Source organism: Struthio camelus, chromosome 17 (genome assembly GCF_040807025.1).
Source record: "Struthio camelus isolate bStrCam1 chromosome 17, bStrCam1.hap1, whole genome shotgun sequence".
NCBI classification, from domain to species: domain Eukaryota; kingdom Metazoa; phylum Chordata; class Aves; order Struthioniformes; family Struthionidae; genus Struthio; species Struthio camelus.
Window position 1 is genome coordinate 10,407,875 of NC_090958.1, and position 19,889 is coordinate 10,427,763.

At 45.5% G+C, this 19,889-nt stretch overlaps 1 long non-coding RNA gene across 1 annotated transcript; it reads left to right on the forward strand.

Annotated features, from left to right (window-relative positions):
- The first annotated feature begins 8,857 nt into the window (after nucleotides 1–8,857).
- LOC138061417 (uncharacterized) lies at nucleotides 8,858–11,047 on the forward strand. The gene is made up of 3 exons (XR_011135157.1): nucleotides 8,858–10,582; nucleotides 10,744–10,837; nucleotides 10,940–11,047. It is a non-coding gene; the product is annotated as an uncharacterized lncRNA (long non-coding RNA).
- The last annotated feature ends 8,842 nt before the right edge of the window (nucleotides 11,048–19,889 follow it).

Consider the following 19,889-nt stretch of genomic DNA (forward strand, 5'->3'; position numbering starts at 1 on the left):
AATCCTTCCAGTAGGTGAAGTCTATGGAATTGCACACATCTTTGTGGGGTTGCCATGTCATACTAGTTAGTCACCAAATCTTGCTTTCTTCCGTAGGACCTTTCTGGATAAAGAGGTGCTTCCGAGAAGCATTAGAAGGAAACAATTCTTGGATCACAGAGCATCTTGAAGAGACTGTGTTACTAAAGCCATCTTAAAAATGGCCTGTGTGCTTCCATTCTAACTTGTTCATCTGATCCAAGTTTTTTCTGGTTCTCTTTAGAGGCTAACAACAAATAATACTGCAGGATAAGGTTGGCCTGCTACCTAATGTCTTGCAGTGATGGGGTAATGATCTGAAAATCCCTGTTTCAGCAGAGACAGTGAGAATTTGTTGGTTACTTGCATATTTGCTGAAGAGGCAATGTGGCAGGACAGACAGTGAATTCTTGGGGTACATTAGGTTTAACGCTCTACAGAGCATAGAGGAAGTTTTGAGAAGGATTGCAACTTTCAAATTACAAGAGTGGCTTAGGAAATTAGCTAATCTGTGTGATTGTTTCTGAAACAGTGGTGCTGATGTCCCCAAAGGAGGATGTAAGAGCAGCAAGACAGAGATAATGGACCTCAAGAAGCAAGCCTTAGTAGTCTTGGGGATCTGAGATATTCAGTCTTTTAGGAAGAAAGCCTAAAGGGTAAAGGAGAGTTGGCAATTGCTGAAAGAGCTTGCTATTGTGCCTGTACTATACCTATCCCAGGGAACAGGAAAATAAAATTCTAGAAAGAGTCCAAGATTCTGCAGTAGAAAGAAGCAGATAGAGGGAAGGGGGTAAAGATAATTCTTGGAATATAAACATAACTGCGATCAGTCATGAGGTAGATTTTGCTGGAGGTGCTCTGTGCATACTTGAACCTAGTTCATATCAGACCTTAAATATCTTGAAAATATCTTCCATTTCATGGCTCTGAATTTTTTAAAAAAGAAATAATTCCCAGTGTGAAGATTCACTTGTATTAATCCCTGGGAAACCAGGAAATTCTCAAAAAAAAGCATAGGTTTGGGATTTGCTTGACTACCTTTAGCAGCAGTTTCCTAATCTAATTTACTTAGCTCATCAGGGAGCATAAGCAACAGCTAACTGCTGCTGCTGTTTTATGAGCAACTATGGGAATCCATCATTCAGGTAGTTCCACAATCCAAAGAAAGCTACAGCTACTCTTTGGAAGCAACATAGAGCTGAACAGAATCACTCCAGTGGGTTGTAGGTATCTTTGGTACTTTCTAAGAGAGCGCATCTTCCTGTTGATCTGAGTCCATTCCAGCTGCAGTTATGTGATGTCTGAGGAGACCAGAACTGGACCTTACCGTTGTTTCTCCTTTCTGATGCCTGACTCTGGTTTTACTGTCCCCTTTTAATTAGTAGAAGCTCAGACATTGCGGATTCTTTTCAGCTGTGCCATCCTACTTGTGAATGTTTTCTTATCTACTGGATTGCCAATGGACTGGGAGTTGAAAATGGGGCTCATAGCCTGTCGTCTTGCCCTATGATATCAGGCACTTGCAGTTTTCTGTTGCTGGTGGATTTGAGCAACAAGCAACCAATTATCCCATCAAAATTAATATAAAACTTTGTTCTAAAGCTACATGAAGCTAAATTTAGATACCATTGAGGTTCTGTGTATCTAAGCAAATGGTTCAATGACACTAGCATTATCCACCACACTTAATTGCCCAAGCAATAACAAATATTTGTGTCTTGCTTACCCTCCCCCATTTGATCTAGGTTTCTTTGCAGATGATGTGCAGTAAAATCTGCTGCCTCTCATTTCACAGACAGTAGAAAGTGAAATCACAGTGGTGATGAGGCAGATGTTTCTGGTTGAGCTTGAATTAGTCTCTTACAAAATGAACGAGGGCTGTTTAATTCCTGTAGAGTTACTCAGCTGACCCTGACTAGTGCTTGCTGGTTTCATCCAGAGTCTCTGGGAAACTGTAGTGGGGGTTGCTAAGCAGAAATTAATTCTCCAGCTCTGTCAGATCAATCTGGAAATGCCCATCCCCTGTAGCTGGGAAATGGAGTGACCAGAAGTGCTTCCTCAGAGACGAGGACTGTAAGTATGGGCTCTTCCCTAGAAATGCAGGAGATTTCATGTGTCTACTCTGGTAAGGGCCAGGTAAAACATGGTCTGCATCTAGAACAAGACTGTAATTCAGGGGGCCCTGGTGAAGATTACAGGCTTTCATGTTTGTCTGTCTGTTTCTCTCTCTTTTTTTTGGAAATTGTTTTTTTTTTGGACATGTCGTGTGAAGTCACTTGTAAATTATCTGTAGAGACTGTAATGGGTATTAACTATGTGTTTCACCAAGCTGATAGTGCACAGTTCTGCATATGCAGCTATCCTGAAGTCCGAGGTCAACATCCCTTCTATAATCTATTTTTCAATGTGATAAGTTGATCTTAACCTTTTCTGTTTTGAGCATCTTATTTTGTATCTATATACCTGTTGCACTATGGCTAGTTCTTAATATCTTGCTACATTTGCTACATGCTTCCCAATATTTGCTTGGGGGTGGGTGGGTGTGGTTTTGGGTTTGGTTGGTTTTTTTTTTCTCCTTCACTAGAGTTGAAATGTTTTGAAGCTTGGGTTTGCCACATGTCCATGTTATGTTGAGCTGTTTGGAAAGAATCTTAAGCTCTTATTAGAACGAGAAGATATTGTTGAAATAGTGCAGCTGTTATATAGCCTTCCAGTGGAAGCAGTTCTTGGAAAGAAGTATTTTGAACAAGCCTTGACAAACATAAACCTGTTCACTTTGTTAGAGTTCACTGTATGCTTAAGGCATAGAGTGGGGCAAAAACAAGTCTTTTGCATAGCCTAAAAGAAAAAATACGCTGTGGTGGAGCAGGCTAGCTCCAGTACCTGGATCTGAAGTTTGGTGATACTCCAATTTTCTCTGGAAAAAGATTACACAAACAGTAAGGAAAAGACTTATTTCCTGAATCATACTCTAGCCTGCAGAGTAAGCACTTCCAGGAAGCAGCCTGTGACTTTCTTCTGCCCAGTCTGATTTTCCTGGGTAAAACCGATGTCTTCGAGGCTCTCACAAATGACAGTGGAAGCTGCTCCTGTCTCAAGGTAAGGCCGGCGGTCTCGGGTATGGAGAAGGCAATTGCTCTGCAGATATCTGAATATTCCTTCAGGGCTTTGTCTTTCTACCCCTAGAGGGCTCCCTCCTTCCTTTTGCCAAAAAGAAAAGAAACCAAAAGGCAGTAGGAAAAGACTTTTGATGTTACCCATCGCCACAGGCCGTTCAAAAATCCCCTGCATCCCGTGTCACTCTTGTGATATTTCCACCTTGTAGTTAGCCACTGGAAATCCGAATGGGAAAAGCTTTTTTACATGATAATTCCTTCCTTCCTACCCTGTATCTTTAAGAAGTTGCAATGACTCTTTTGTTTTTTACTGGCTAACATTCGAGTACTTTTAACTTATTACAACTGAGGTTTTTGGCACAGATAACAGCGGACACCATCAGGCCGGGGTTCAGCTTGCCCAGTACCAGACTTCTGATAATGGCCAACAACAGCAACTGGGGGAGACTGCAAAAACTCCATGTACATGGGAGGCAGGAGAGAAATAATTAATGCGAAGAGGGGGACTAAACCTGTGTGGATTAGAATAATAATCCTTTCCTCATCTCTTAGTCATGATCACAGGATCTAGGCAGCCTTGTTTCTCTTTGTATAAGATATAAACAGATAAATATCTTTTATATTTACCGTCCTGCAAGACATATCTCTTTAGTCTAGAGACACTGTCTTTGACTTGTTGGTTAAGTTTGGGTTGTTTTGCCTTAAACCAGAGTTTCAAAGTCTTTCTTTTGCATGTGCATACTTGATATAATCAATTTCTAGCTTTTCCCTAAAACCACAGAATTTTTTTGACAGTGTGCGTAGTTTAAATCCATTAACTTCAAAAATAAAAGACCAGATCCTTTAGGAAACTGCGTTCCAGCATCAGGGTGGGAAAAAGGGGGAGGCAATCTTAACAATGGAGCAGAAGACGCTTCAACTTTCTGTATTCTTAATTACAGTCATTTAAAATCTTGTGCACAGTCTATGCTTGAAGTACTAAGCTATAATTAAGGCAAGTTGCTAACGAGGAACCTGGTTGTTGGGTTACAGACAGGCTCAGGTAACGGAGCGGGGCCGCTGACATCTGGGGTATTTCAGGCAATTGCTGCCTGTTGATGCAGCTAATTCCCTGCAACGGTTCTGCCGGCTGCAGCGACGGCTCGAGGTGCGGTGGACGCCTGTCAAGGGTTTTTCCCTGGCAGATTTAACTGCCCAAATGTCACTAGTGGTAGAGGTACCACGTCCTTAGTGCTGGCTCTTGGAAGATTTCCTGGAGGGCAGCCGTTTTAGCAGTATCGAACGTTGAACCTGCGCTATCGAGGGAGGTGAGATGCGAGAAAGAATTGGACCCCGCGACTGTCTCTGCCCGCTCCCCTTCTGTCCCCTCAGTCACATGCAGGCTCCTACCTTTCCAAAGGTTGCACTGCTGAGTCTGCCTTTAAAAACAAAAAGTAATCCTTCTCCCTTTCTGTCCCTTCCAAGGGACTGGGATGGATTTTCATCTCTTCCAAATGTTAGAAATATCGAATCGTTACTGTGGAACTGAAGCGGAGTGGCCTGTGTTTGTGAATGACGAGGATGCTGTAATTCTTCTACAGAAAACACCAGATCGCTGGCCACTCTGTATTGCAGTTACATTTAAAGTTTAAACAGTGTTTTGGGAACCTACCAGTTAAACCACTGTCATGATGTTCCTGCTACACAGGGCAGTAAATAGTATACTAATCGGGGACTGAGGAAAGCATTTCACGTGCTTGTTTTTGGACCAATATTAAAACTTTTGAAGAATAGTTTCATCTAGAATTTTTAATTTTAATTCTGCCTCCTGGAAGTGTGCATAAAACTGTATGCTGCATTAAGTGTAGCATCTCAAATTGTGTTTTGGGTACATTTGCTTTCTAAAGTAAAGGAATTATGCATCTGTACTCTCGATCTTAACCCCTTTGTGACTGGTATTTTTCTTCCTGATAATGCTTAAAAAAAAAAAAAGATTAGGAAGTGGCTGGCCTCTGCAGGGTAAAGAAGACAGAGGGGACTCGAGCAATTCATACCTTACTTTGAAGTTTAGGATATTTTCATTAATCTTTCCTTAATACTAGTGAAACTGTTCCCCCCCCTCCCCACCACCCTTACTAGTAAGCACCTTCTGTGATGGGAAGATGTGTGGCAAAGGCCTGTCCCCACCCTCCGAAAGTTGTCTTCTAGTATTTTCTTGTTAATAACATTTTAAGTCAATGAGCTGTTCCCAAATAGTAGGAGGCCAAGCCAGGAGGTGCATTAGCAGGCTAATGGCAGGCATCCTGCACTGCTGAAGGCAGCGTCCCATGGCAGTCCCTAGGAGCTGGCTGCATCACTGGGAGCACTTAATACTGGCTCTGCTAAAGCACTTCTTGTCCTCCCCTTGCCTCCTTTGGGAGACTGCTCTGCTGACTAATAGCTCTCCCTGTCAGGAAGTCTGTCCTGCTCTTCAGTCTTGCTGATCTCAATTTAATTCCAATGCATATAACGAACTTCTCTGACTACTCTTTAATTAAAAAAAAAAAAAAACTGAAGGCAAAAAAGCCATCATATTTGTATTGTATCGGGAACGGAGACTAATCTGCTTTACAGGCTCCACTTCAAAACTTGTAGAACTTCAGTTTTTAGCTAAACGTTGCCTTGGATGTATTTCAGGTTGATGGCAGCGGGTCTGGAAGTCGGCTAACGTAAATCCACTCGTAAATGAAACTGCTGGGACTGGGGATCTGCCAGTGAGCCGAGTGTGTGCCTGCGCCATGTACAAAAGCTGGCCGCTAAGCAAAGCGGCGCGGGGCGCTCGGGACGCCCGCGAGGCGGCACAGCACGCGGGCCGGGGGCGCGGAGGAGACCGCCGCGCTGGGCCGGGCTGCGCGGGGGCCGCCTGCAAAGCTGCCGCCTGGTGCAGCGGGAGCCGCTGGCAGCAGCCGTCGCCGGCCGCGCACCGCCTGGCGCGCAGGAAGCGGCAGCGGGAGGTTTTCACAAGGACCTGTTGTTTGGTTGCTCAGATTATATCAGTGTTGCTGGCTGTTGAGAGGGGTTTGGCCTTTGGGTTTTGCTTTCAGCTTTCTTTATTTTTGCCTGTTCTCAATTCTCTCTGTGAATACCAATATTCTGAGTCACGCAGGAGGATTTCTGCCTTCGTTTAAGATTCCTTCCAGCTCCCCTTCAACTGCCCGTGGGCTGCCGCCTGCCCCTGCCTCCCCCTGCGCGCTTTGCCTCCCGTACTTGGCTCTCAGCATCCCCTCGCTCGTCGCCTCCTTCAGCTCTGGCAGGCGAACGCCTTCGTCCATATTGAACTACATTGTACCTTTGGTTGTTTGCGCAACTTGCTTTCTGCACCCGACCTGTGCGGTGGCGTCGCGGCTACTTCTGCAGCATGTGCTCACGCGTCTGCAGCAGGGGCCGAGGCGCCGGCTGTGCTTAGAGCTCCTCCAGTTACGGGGTTAAACGGGGCAGCGGGGCACGCAGACCCTTCAGCCTGTGTCTGCCACAGGGTGTCCTTGTGTCCTTCCCGATAAACCCGTCATCTGTCGGTGTCCTTGTTTTTCTGATACCCATTGGTGTTTAAATTGTCTATGGTACCTACACCAAGCAAACGGGAGTAAGTTTCTGAAAGCCTAAATTAAAAGATGTGATATCGATAAGCAGTAACTGTGTGCTTCAGTAGTGGGTAATCCTCGGGGAATTGCTGAACTCTGTGGCACTCAAAAGCTTGTGCGTAAGAGATTTCACAAATCAATAAAAAAAGGGAAGGGAAAGGAAAGGAGGGTGGGTCTCACTACAGTGCTAAGTGTCAATTCAGTCAATGTCTTAATGCTCGTTAATGACTGTCCCTAATGGTATTCAAACACTGTGCATTTGCTTTAGCTTTTTTCAAAGTCCAGATGAGCTGCCTAGAGCTCTCTTAATGATGCAAATTATTGAACTGCGCGCTCATTTGTATGCAGCACGCTCCTGCTTTGGAAGCACTTCACAGAATCCAGGCCCGATCCAGCCTTGCAGCTCCACTGAAGACGGTGCTTGTCTGTGCATCTGCTGGTCTCTCTTTTTCTTGTTGCTCGAAGAGTTAACTGCTTCTGCTGATTTTTATTTCTTCCAAGGTAGCATCTGCCAAAGGCTCTTTAGTCCCCCTTCTCTCCTCCCTGCCCCCCCTCCCATTGAAGTAGCCACAAGCACAAATCTGGATCTGTGGGTTCTCAGCTCCTGCTCGAGCTCTGCAAAAGTAGGGCAAGCTAAGCAGAAAATGTTTGCGGTCTTTTCTTTCCACTGCTTTGCAACCCCTAACCTCAGTTTCAGTGGTATGACACTTCTCCTAAACCCGTCCTGCGAAGAGCCTCTACCCTCAGACGCGTGTGCGACAGCGCGTTCCTGCCCGTGGCCCGTTTCCGCGTCAGCGCAGTCTGAACCGGCGGAGGCCCGAGCAGCGTGCGAGGCTGCAGCCTCGCCGCGCGTGGCGTAACCGCGTCGTGCGCTTTCCGCCGGCTGCGAGCGGTGCCGCCCGGGAGCCCGGCCTGCTGTTGTGGATTCGAGCGGCTGCTGGGAGAGGGAACGCTCTTAATTCGGTCATGTGCTCGTTTTTCAATGTTTGACTTGATAACCTTAATATTTTTAATGTAATTTTTAACTTGGCTCAACTGTTTTTAACTCACACTTTAAAAGGGGGGAAAAAAAAAATCATCACGTGCAATGACATCGCCGCCCGGGGGGTCCGGCGCAGGGGTGACTTTCAGATGCCAGCACAGAGCTGCAGCCCTCTACTCCCGCCCCGGGTCGCTGGCAGTAGCGGACAAGGGTCCTTTCTAGGCGGATGTGTCACTCGAGTGGGCAGAGACGTTTTCTTGTCAGCTTGTTCTCTTCACAGGTGCTCGCTGGCAGCGAGGGATGAGCGCTGGGCCGTGCGGGTGCTGGGTTCCTTTCCAAGCTCTGTAGCGGATGAGTCCGGAAGCTCTGTTGCCCTTCTCACCGCTGTGTGGGTGCATATGGCGTTTAAGGTACGCCTCTGAAGACGCCGTGTTTCACCTGAGCCTCACCGGCGCTTTCTGCCCCCTCACTTAATCTTCTGAACTCTTCCTCCCCCCACCCCTCTTGTTTTTACACACACACACACACACACACACACACACACACACACACACGTATATGAAGCGTGTGTGTGTGCGCAGAGCGTTTCAAAGGCTTGGCAAGCAGAACCTCTTGCCTGTGCTGGTTACCAAGAGGGCTGGGGCTGTGGGACACGGCTGTGTTTTGGACAGTATCCTGGAAATTTCAGCAGCGACGCAGGGAGGGGAAAAAAACAAAACAAAAAAATATTGTTCTGTATTTGGAAACTGAGTTTTGTCCTGTGTAGTAAGCACCCCTCTTAACCCTGCTGGAGGACAGCAGCCCCCCTTTTCTAGCAGAAACCAGAGCTGTTGTTAATTGTCTTGCTGAAAACTAAGTCTCTGCCATCTGTTCCACCCCCTCACTACGAATGCCACTCTCGTTATGTTGATTATGTAATTAAAAATGAAAGTATATTTTCGTAGAGTGCTGCATAGGCATCTGTGCTGCTTCTCCTGTACCTAGTCCCTTCCCCCCCCCCCCCCCCCAAAAAAAAAAAAATTCCATAATAGAAGGAAAAGGCAAAAATGGTTCGACTCCTCAGCAGCCTGACGCTGGAGGGGCAGCGCCGGCGGCCAGCGCTGCCGCGGTCGAGCTGCGCCTCCTTGGGAAACTCTGGTTGTTGGGGCCACCAGAAACCTGTGGCAGGAAGCTGCCCCTGAACCTGAAGCCGCTTTAGGTTCTCGCGAGGGGTTAGCTTGAGTCCAGAGCAAGAACAGCGGAGGAGAGGGAGGCCTGGTCGCTTTATAAGCAACAGCCCGACCTCTGCGATCAGCCGGGCTGCTCGTGTTACAAATACGGCCTCGGTCTGTCTCGGGGTGGAGGAAGAGAAAAGAGGAGGGGTAGCTTTCCTGTAAGTGGGTTATAGCAATTACTAAGGTCTCTTACAGCAAGCAAAGTTGTCAGTGTGAGTCACATTCCCTTTTTTCTCCCGCTGCCAACTTTCAGGCAGTAACGAGACAGAGGGAGGGAAAAAAAACGCAAAAGCAACAATGGAGAAAAGTTGAACTGAAACAACCCTTCATTCTGGGTTTTATTTGACGTGTTAGTTCTGATTGTACATAGAGATAAAGGGTCTATAAATATCCTGTCTGCTGAAATTCCTTATCGCAACATCGCCTGTCAGCTGAACAAATAGGTTAGGTTCTCCAAATAATGCAAAATTACATATGTAAATACAGAATTACAGATTATATCCCTGCACCACGCAGAGTGAAGGTCTGATCACTGGAAAGGACGTTAACCTTTTCTGCTTTACCGAGAAGCGTCCCAGTCTCAGGAAAGCAAATGGCATAGAGAGCTGCTGCCGCCGAAACGGCGCGAGCGCCAGGGCTGGACTGCGCTCGGCAGCGAGATGTTTATCCGACCAACTAGACTAGATGAAAGCATCTTCCGACCGTTTTGAGAGTATCTTAGCGTTTAGTTCTGCTTAACAAATGGCTGGGAGCTTTTCTGCTCTGCTTTAGAGCTTTTAATGAAGCATTGTGATTCCCATTGTGGTCAATCGTTTGACACTTTTATTATTACTGGTATGCATAGTGTTTTTTAATGTTTGACAGCTGGAGAAAGAAGCATTTTGTGCATTCAAAGTTTTAGCACAAAGCTCCTGTTTTCCCTTCTGCCTTTGCCTTTGTCTTTCATTCTTGCTGATGCAAATCAGCCAAAGACAGAACTGATGAAATTACGTTTGTTTACTTTTTCCTTGGTGGTAAGAAGACACAGCCTGCCTTTAATGAAAGACAGAAATAGAGACTTTGAATGTTCCTATGATATTCCTACCAAAAGATTTTTTCTTAGGTATAAAAGGCATTTGTTTGTTTCTTGTGCAGTGGTTTATAAGATAATGCATAACTTCCTAACGTATGTGGAGCAGGACTAGAGCAATGAATGATGTTTAGCAATGGATTCCATTTGACAAACTTATATCTGGTTATTTTATTAATTCAGTGGTGTAAACGCTCATAGCACATCACCAAACAAACACACCAAGATATTTCTGCCCATCACAGCAGGACTGATCGCTATTACAGCTGTACAAAAAAGCCCTCTCCATCAGAGGCGTTAGCTTTATACACGTACAAAAATTGTCAGGTCCTGGCTCTAAGACATCGGCACATGAATGGAGAGAAACAAGCACCGAGGGGTAGGGCTACAGAAATAGGATACCCATGATTGTTTTGGTGAGTAATGCTCATGTCTGGTGGATTATGTAATACTCTTTTTCTGAACGCTTGTCCTGTGAAAGGAGGCTTGCGTTTGTGTGTCTTGGTAGCGTGGTGTGTGTCTGCAAGGAGAAAGACCCTGGACCAGGAGTACGTTTCTAGATGTCTACAGCTGCGTGGAAGTTGGTAGGACAAGGAAATTGGGAGCACGGAATAACAGTGGAAAGATTTGGGGTGGGGTGGAAGGCAGAAACAGGAGAGGAAAAAGAGGACAAGCAGACAGGACGGGGTACGAAAGTTGTTAGCGCACTGCCCCAGGATGGCTTTTTCTCCTATTTTTTGGCCAGAACAGAGAAGAGGGCAAGAGAGGCTGCAGACGGTAACACAGCTGTCTGAAGGCATCTCAGCAGCGTTGGCAAACGTCCCCGTTCCCCAGCTGGGGTGAGAATTAGGGAGTGATTTTGCGTGGCGGCTGAGCCAGGCTGACGGACGGCTGGTATCAAGAGGGACAGTTCTGCTCCCAGCCCTGCTTTCTTCGCACAGGTCCGGTGGGTGCTTGTCTGGCCCCTTTGGTGAGCTCATTCAGCCAAACAAACTTGAAGAAATAGTGAAGTACCAGCCCAGGAAGGGAGGAGAGTCGGACGCTGTGAGAACGGAGACCGGCGCTGCAGCGAGTGCAACATGCATGGGTGGCACATTTTCACTAGAAATTTGGGGTGCGCTGGGGGACGCCTTGCTGCTCTTCTACACCTGATCTACTTCATCTCACAGGTGGTGCTTCCCTGACAAGGGCACAAGGTGAACACGCCGGCCGAGGGGAGGCGATCCGGCAGGGCCAGCCCTCGCGGCGGGGAAGGGAATGAGCAGCTCCGGGACTGCCGGAGCCCAGGAGGACGTTGCCACGGGTAAGAGCTGTGCAAGAGGAAATGAGGAGGGAAGAGGAAGCATTCAGATGCCCAGGCTGCTGCAACAAGCACTCGAAAAATGCTTGGATACAGGGCAACGGCCCCACCTTGCTAATCCCATTCTTAAAGGGTTTTTCTAATGTATCCATGTAGCAGTCCCTGAAGGAGGAGTCCTGTTTATCTTCCTAACGTGGGTATATATTTCTGCAAATTGGGATTTGCTAAGAGGATAGCTGCTGCATTTTTATTTTCTGAGATAAGAGGCAGTAAAAGCTGTTCATGCTGGAAATGTATCAGTATATTGGCATTTATCCAGCTGCACTTCACAAAAGTAAACGGGGCATGAGAGTGGTATACTGCCCTCATTTAGTCCATTTTCTATAGAAGGGGGTACTTCACCTCACTGCAGGAAAGACCAGCACAATCACTGTGCTAATAAACACTCATTTCTTACTGCAGCATATGGGCCTTCCAGACTCATAAATCCAGGCAATTTGTAGTTGAATTACAATTAAATATCCACACATGCTTGCATGCCATGGTCTGGTGCATAAGGCATAGGCCTGAACTGCTGGACATCTGCTGTCTGCTCTCCTGCACTTGCTGTTTGGCAGACAAATCACTTAATCTTGCTCTGCATCCATTAATGGTACCTGTAAAATGTGAATGCAGAACATCATCCTCCAGATATTATGCCAAGCCTTCAAGAAGAGCAGCCTTCCCTCTCTCTTGCTTTTTTTCTAAGCATCTGTGATTGCAACAGTCAAAGATGCTTTTCATTGCTGTTAGTCTTTCTCCCAAACAATCTCCGGGCCAGGGAGTCAGTTTTGGCTCTTTTCAGTGTCAGTGAAAAATGTGACGCCCCACTGAAAAGTTAGTTGAGGTGCAGGACACTAATAGAGGGGCCACAACAATGTTGTGTCACTCATGCAGCACCCAGAGCCTCGGCAATGCCGTAAGATTGCAGCACTTGATTACAGTGGATGTACTGCGCTTGCAAAAGGCATCTCTTATCGTTCTGCAAATCTGGAGCAGTAGCCACTCCACATCAGTTAAAACAAAGTTAATGTGAGCCAGATAATTTTCCTATTGTTAAAACTTTCCAAATCTAAAAAGTTATGAATATCTTTATAATTTTAGCTAGATCTAGAGCTGGTGGCAGGAGAGACTGTCTTTCTGAGGTTCAGTCTTTGCCTCAGTCTAGCTGATAACATTTTAAACTCTGCCATATATACACTGTTTTAGCCATTTAAGGGAGCAGGAATCATACACAGTTATTACCCATCTTGAATTTCCATATAGCAGGATTACCAAATGAAAACCTCCAGCGCAGTTCAAAGGCTCCTATTTGTCCCAGAAAGTTTAAAGAAGCCTCCTGAGCTCAAGAAGCCTCCTTCGACGGCAAAGCTCCACGAGGCAAGAGCTGTCTTTCGCATTGCAGCTGTATAGTTGCCTAGCAAACTGCTTATTTTCCCTATAGAATTGGCAGAAACTCAGAATTTCCTTCCCTCACCCCCAGCCCCTTTGTGCCCATCAGTCGCAGCCTAAATCCTGACCATGATCACAAGAACATCCCCAGCCAATCTCAGTAATTTGTATTTCCTTACCAAAGATTTTATCTGTCTTTGGGGCAAGTTGCACGGTAAACATCGCTGGTGCGGTTGAACAACTTGCACCCTTTTGCTCTGCAGATCTGCTGTTTCAGGCGGGGTTCATTTAGCCAGAAGAATTAATTGAGACAACAGAGCTGTCAAGTGAGAAAGGCCACAGAGCAGGGCAGCACCGTTCTGAGCATCTGCACTAATTGTATGTTTGATTAGGTACCTCAGCACCTGCAAATTATTGTTGTTAGAAACGAATCTCACTTTTGCCATTTTCACATAAGGTTCTGCGCTGTTATTCTGCAGATGTTCGTTCTCTGTATACCGACATTGTTTACGAAAACGACAAACGCTGATAATAAAAATCACATTTGCTCATTCACACATCTTGCTATTTACATACCAAATATCATACGCCGAGGGTCCAACTCTAATGCCTCTGCGAGTAACGAGAGAAGTGACGTGCGCTTCAGAGGGAGTCGGGTAGGGCCTCAAAATCTGCTTGCCTCACACAAATAGTCTCCTGATATATACCACGAAAACCCTTGTTTTGTTTATAGTGATAGATGCCACAGGGGTTTGTGTATTTGGATATTGTTTTTCCCTGGGAGTGTTTATTAACAAATGCTTGAAGGTTTTATGACGTGGTGAAAGCTCTGTCTCTCATGATAAACAGGAAGCGTTCAGATGCATTGCATTACCCATGTAACGCAACACGGTTTCCAGGAGCTTGGCTCTTTTTTTCAGAACACCGTGACACCGCTTCCTCGAGGAAATCTCTCTTGTCCGCCTAGCTCCTGTCTCCGATAGCTATGCGAAATTGCAAATAAATGGTTGTTTTAAACATGAATGTTGATTTACCAATTTCCGACTGTAGAAACTGAAGTCGAGCTTGAAATTCTTTAAAAAATATGCAATATGGGCGTTCTGGCTTCTCAGCCCAGTGGATTGACAAAGTGCAAGGAGAAGAGACCGATACCTTCCCCCTGCAGCAGCATAGATGCAGCTTAGAGAGCAGAGATACAAATTCCCTTGTGGTGACTAACGAAACGTGTCTCAGCCACAAACCTGGAGGTGCCTCTTCTGCGGTTCGGTCCTTCAGCATCAACAAGACCTGGATCTGACCAGCAAAGGAGAGAGGCAGTCCTGTTTCCAGTCCTGCTCTCTGCCAAGGCTCCCACCAGGAAAGCCAAGTATGACCGTGGGCTTTCATATATGTAACCTTATAGTCAGAATAACCACGCTAAGGCCTCCAGCTCGCTTCGCAAAGCCTGCCAAGCGGTTGCCTCGTCACTCTGCATCAGCGTCAGCCGAACTTTGAACCCTGGTGACTTTTATGTGAAAAAGCTCAGAATCCCATCAGCGCGCTGTTCCCTATTGCTTGTTTCTGTTCGGCCAAAGCCCATCATTTAGGCTACATATAAAAATAGCAGACAACAAGGAAGCGTACCTACACCATCACAAAATCGTTTGCTGTATGTTTCATTGTGATGACCATCATCCTAGGTGACACCTTCACTTGACAGCAAGCCTTAGCGAGTTCTGTTTGGAAAGTTTGGCACCGTTCCTTCAACTGCTTCCCCATGAAGGGACTTCTGCATAGGCCAAGCGCTTTGCTCACACAAAGCCAGATGCAGGTGGGCTTGGGCGTCACAGTGCCTGATGCTTTGGATTACACCGCTGGTAACTTGCTGTCAGCAGCGTAAAAGTCCATCCACGAAAGAACCAGCCAGGTCTAGCAGTCAGGACGCCCACCATCTCAGTAGTTTCCCAGACACGAGGTTCAATATTGAACTTTGTCAGTTAGGTCACTAGAGATCTTTCCTTGAATTTACATTTGCACGACCCCTCCAGCTAAACCCTTCTAATCCCATAACTCATTCCCATTACCTAGTCATCTTATTTCACATTCTTTCCCCCTCTGTATTCTTTTTTATTCTTTTCTGCTTCGTCCTTTCTCCTCTGCCCTCACAGCAGCCAACCTTTGATTTTTAGCTATGAACAAAAGTATTAAAAATGGAGTTACTGCAATATCTGGACAACCTCAACCTCCAGTAATCCTATTTCTGTATTCTTTGACTTCTGCCTTTGTTGGAGGCATCACTTGTCCTGCCTGCAGCTGAACTGAGAACAACTAGGGGGAAATAGATTGCATGTTTTAGTATTTCTAAATCATTAGACTTGTGAGGTTTTGTAATAATTTTATCTCCTTTCTTGTATTTTCTTGTCTTTTTCTAGCAATCAATCATATCAGAAATACAGCAGTAAAGAAACTATTATTATACTCTACATAAATCTCCCTTTTGTAAGAACTTAATAGTGTTCCAGCATATAAAGCATCAGCATAAGAAAACAATGGTCATATATCAGGTTTACCTCGTCATCCTCACAAGTCCCTGTAACAGTCTGTGTACCTATTGACTATGTACATGTTTTGTTTTTTCAACCCTGTAAAATAACTTTTTATCTGCATGGTTCAACTCTTTTATCAGCTACAGCTTGTTTACTGAATCTTAAGTCTTGGGCAAGATGAAGCAAGCTCCTGAAGAGAAGTTGGTTTTCAGAAGATATGAGCTCCCGATAACCGAAGACAAGCAAAGCACACAACAATATTGAAATTACTCAGAGTTGTATTGCAGCTGACTGAAACAGTGTGTGCTTTGAGGCTGGGAAATTTCCATTACTGAAGTGAAGGACAGTGCCTGGATACTGCTGCTACTGCAGCTGAGAAATAAAAGCAAGTTAATTTTATATAGACAGTAGCAAAATGTCAGTATATTAATTAAAATTGTTAGAATTATATAACAAGCTTTTAAGTTTGCTGTAAAATGAATCCCTTTTTAAATATACAGAATATAATTGTAAATTACTCGTACAAAACCAAGGAATATAGAAATGACTTGAAATTACAGCTGAGCTTTCAAACTATAATATCATATCTGTGAACAGTGAATTTAGCAAGAATATGACACAAGACATCGCCTCCAACAGTGGCAGAGTGTGACAGCGATGCAATGATACCCAGTGCAAGATCAAGGCTGTTTCTGACAGTATAGTTCTGCAGTTAATAATCTTTTGTGCTCCTCTTGGCATGCAGAAAACAAAAATACCAATCTGTTTACTAGTTGTAACTCCAAAATGTATAAGAAAGCCATTGTAAGCTTCCTGCAAAGTTAGTCAGAATGCTGGATGGGGGGAAAGGGAGGGGGAAACACTGGGAAAAACCCTGTAAGTTAGCTTTGTCATCAACTGACCAGTGATTTGGGCCTTGTTTTGTTAACTACCTGTGAAAGACTGAATAATGCCCTAATCGCCTTTTTTCCCTCCCGTACCTCCAACAGGAGGATGTTTTTAACTTCCCAACAGCATAAGATTACAGAGAGATTCTCATTTGTACTGAGGTCACTTTACACTGTCAAAGCAGTGGCCAACATTTAAATGAAAATCAGTCACAAGGGATTTTAGCTGTATGTCACCAGTTAAATCAAGCCCAGGTCGGTAGTGACTACGAGTTATTAGTATCTGATGCTCTTTATCAGTCTTAGGATGGTTCCCTGTGGATCAGAGCTCTCATATCTAAGTAATTTAAGTTTTTGTCACGTTCATCACCATGGTTCCTGAGTGACACAGAAGTTAAAATATGTCTTTATACAACATCTTCCATGTCTTACGTCTCTCTCTCTGTCTTCACCCCCACACAGAGGCTTGAGGTCTTTTTAAATAATGCTGGGAAAATCGTTTTACACACATAATATTTGCATTTTCTTTGGAGGATGAGAGGGTTCAGGGTCATTCCGAGGCTCTCGGAAAGTGAATGCCATAACCCGACAGCAGGGACCACGAAAGCGCTGTCTGGACTGCCCCTACACAAACAGCGTGACGATTGCAGTGATGATGGTTTTAGGAGAGGTAGCTTTAGTTCTAAATCAGCACAAAAAAAATGGAAAACCCTCCCACCCTCAGGAAAGAGTGACGCTCTAGGGCACCTACGTATCATTCCTGTTCTTTGCCTATATCTGATCACGCTGTTTCCAGGACTCATAGGGTCTTTCATAGCATGACATTTACTTTTCAAGAGAACTATTTACAGACCACAAAGTTAACAGTTAAAGTAGATATTTGTAACAGTACAGAGAATCTCTAGACCCTAACTGTACAATGAACTCATCCAAGTGACTCCTGAACTTGATATCATGATGGAGATAGATAGTCCAAACTGTCGCACATGTAAACTGACCTATTTTATAGCTTGGCTGGTTCCTCATACAGCTTTCAAACTGAAGATACTGCACTTCTGTTTGGACAGCTCTTCTTAGCAGTGGTTTTATTTCTGCTTGAGGCATGGAGACATTTTTTTCACCTGCTTTTTGTTATCTGCAATCATTTTACAGTAAGTATCACCTCTCCCCACAACATAACCCTTTATTCTGATCATGGAACTAATCATGTGCTTAAAACATATTTACATTCCTTGCAGAACCAAGGCTGTAATGTCACCTTGTCACCGTGTGAGGGAAAGACCCAGCATAAAGTGTAGGTAATAGCTGTGTATTTATAAAGGCTGAAAAGCAGTTGCTACCATTTCTATCTGGTCTGTCTAACTCAACAACTGTATTGCTACCTGGAACTACATACAACTAGGTTCTGTCACAAGAGGAACTGTTGGCAAAGCATGCCATAGCCTTTTGACCGCTTATTTGGGTTTAATTGGATTAGACATATATTTGAACACAGCACTCAAAGCAGTTGACAGTCTTTCCACAATTTCCTGGTCTGCTGGTTGGTTTCCTTTTTGATCTGACACATCCTGGTGAAGGTGGAAAATAATCTAGATATACACCAGTTTTTAATTAAATTTTGCTATGACAGGTTGTGTTTAAGCTAGCTTCTCTATAATCATTTGTTTTGCCTTTGCTGATGACATTTATTTATGTATGTAATCAGAACTGTAAGCATAATTTCATTTTTAGAGTTAAGAGAAGAACCTTTAAAATCATATTTTACTTACACAGTTTCAGAAAATTTAAACATTTATTCACCTCTACTGCTGTCTGCAATTTCTCAGAAAAATAATGTGGGTTTCCAAAGTGAAAAAAAAAGCACATTATGGAAAGGAAAGAGTATTATATACAAGGAAAAATAAAGCCATAACAAGTAATTTTAACTATCCCACATCGATACACAAAAACCAAGCCATATGATTTAATGTGTGATAAATAGAAGATGGATTTTTTTTTTTTCATTAGATTACGTTGGTCATCCAGGATAGCTTTCACTCCACCAAACATGCTGGGGCTGCATCTGAAACCCTGAAGCCTGCTGGGTAGGTCCATGCCAAAGGAGAGTCCTTAGGCTGCAGCTAGGCTAAGCCACTGCTCAGTTTAAACTGATAACTCTTTCCTTTTGACTTCTGCCGAAGCTTTGGGGGATGCTAATAAGTCGTAATCAGGAGGTTGTACAATATTTGTAACCAGCTACAGAAGACTGCAATTGTTTGGTCATGGTGATGGAAGCTGGTTTGCAGCAAGGAGTGACAGAAGGTGGGATGCAAGAAAAGAGCCTCTGGCAGTCCGACTTGCAGCTGGACTCGGGCAGTGGGGAGAAGCAAGACGGGGATCGCACACCCCGAAGGCAGAGAGAGAGACATGAAGCAGCACGGTCGGCAGTAGAAATGTCAACAGAAGTCTAGAGAGAGCAGCGGCAGAGCTGCGAGAAACGTTGAGAGAAGAAAGAGGGCAGAGCACAACCAGTGAGACCCTGACAGGAACTTGATCGGCACGTAACACCTTCTGGTTAAAGAAGAACACAAAATTAACAGCGACTTTTAAGAAAAGCATGAGTCAGGGGTAATGAGCTGATTTCACATTGGGGTCTTTCGACAGGGTAGGATGGGCATGAACATGGACACACTAGTGTGATGAGATATATGGAGATCTGTATGTGATTAATGCATTTTCAAAGGAACAGGAGAGACTATCTAAAACCATGCCAATAATAGTGAAAAATTAAGTAGCAAGTACAATTTTTTGCCTTAAAAAAACATGGAATGTAAGTATAGTGTTTACAGAATTGCAGAAAAAAATTCAGAAGCAAAGACTCTTGATGTTTTTGGTGAACCTAAAGAACATGGCAGGAAGAGGGAGCCTTGCAGGAAAACAGGAAAAATGGATATTGTTGCAAGCGACAATCATGGCATGATACAAACTATAACAAATTAAATCTTCACCTCCTGCTCAAAACCTCGAGTTTATTTACATTCATAGGGGAAACAAGTAATGGGAAAATATAATTGCATGTAAAAACCATATGCTAATTAGAGGTTGCAAAACTAAGCCCTGAAAAGTCAGAAAGCGTTAGAAATAAACTTGCCCTCCCTCCAGTAACCCAGCTCTCTGGCAGGATGTTAACCTTGCCCTGCGTGACATCAGGGGCTTGCGGCAGAGCCAAGGACAGAGCAGGGCCTGTTGGGCCTCAGATCAGCACCTTAAACGCAAGAGAAACCCCCTCTCCGCCCGCAGCTGACTGCTGCGCGGGGGGCAGCGTTGTCACAGGGAGCTGAAGAAAACAGAGCCCGGCTGCAAGGGCCGCAGGGAGCGCAGGCCTCGGCCCCAGGCTTCCGCCCCGCGTTTCCTCCGGGCCGTCCGTCAGCCAGCAGCGAGGCCGCCGGCCCGGCCCGGCGCTGACGGCCCTCGGCTCGCCCCGACAGCCCGGGCGCCGCCGAGCCTGGGCCTCAACGGGGCGCCCCGCGGACCCGGCCCGGCCCAGCCGGCCCCGTCCGAGGGCGGCCGGGTGCCATTTCCCGGGCCGCCGCCGCCACCTGACGCCTCTAATGGCGCCGGGCGGCCGCGCGGCTCCCGCAGAGCCGGCACGCCCACCACGTGACCCCGCCCCTCCCCCCGCGGCTGCGGCGGCGGCCGTTACCGCAGTGCCTGGGCCCCGCCCCTCCTCCTGCCCCGCCCCCCCGGGGCGCCTCCTGGCCCCGCCCCA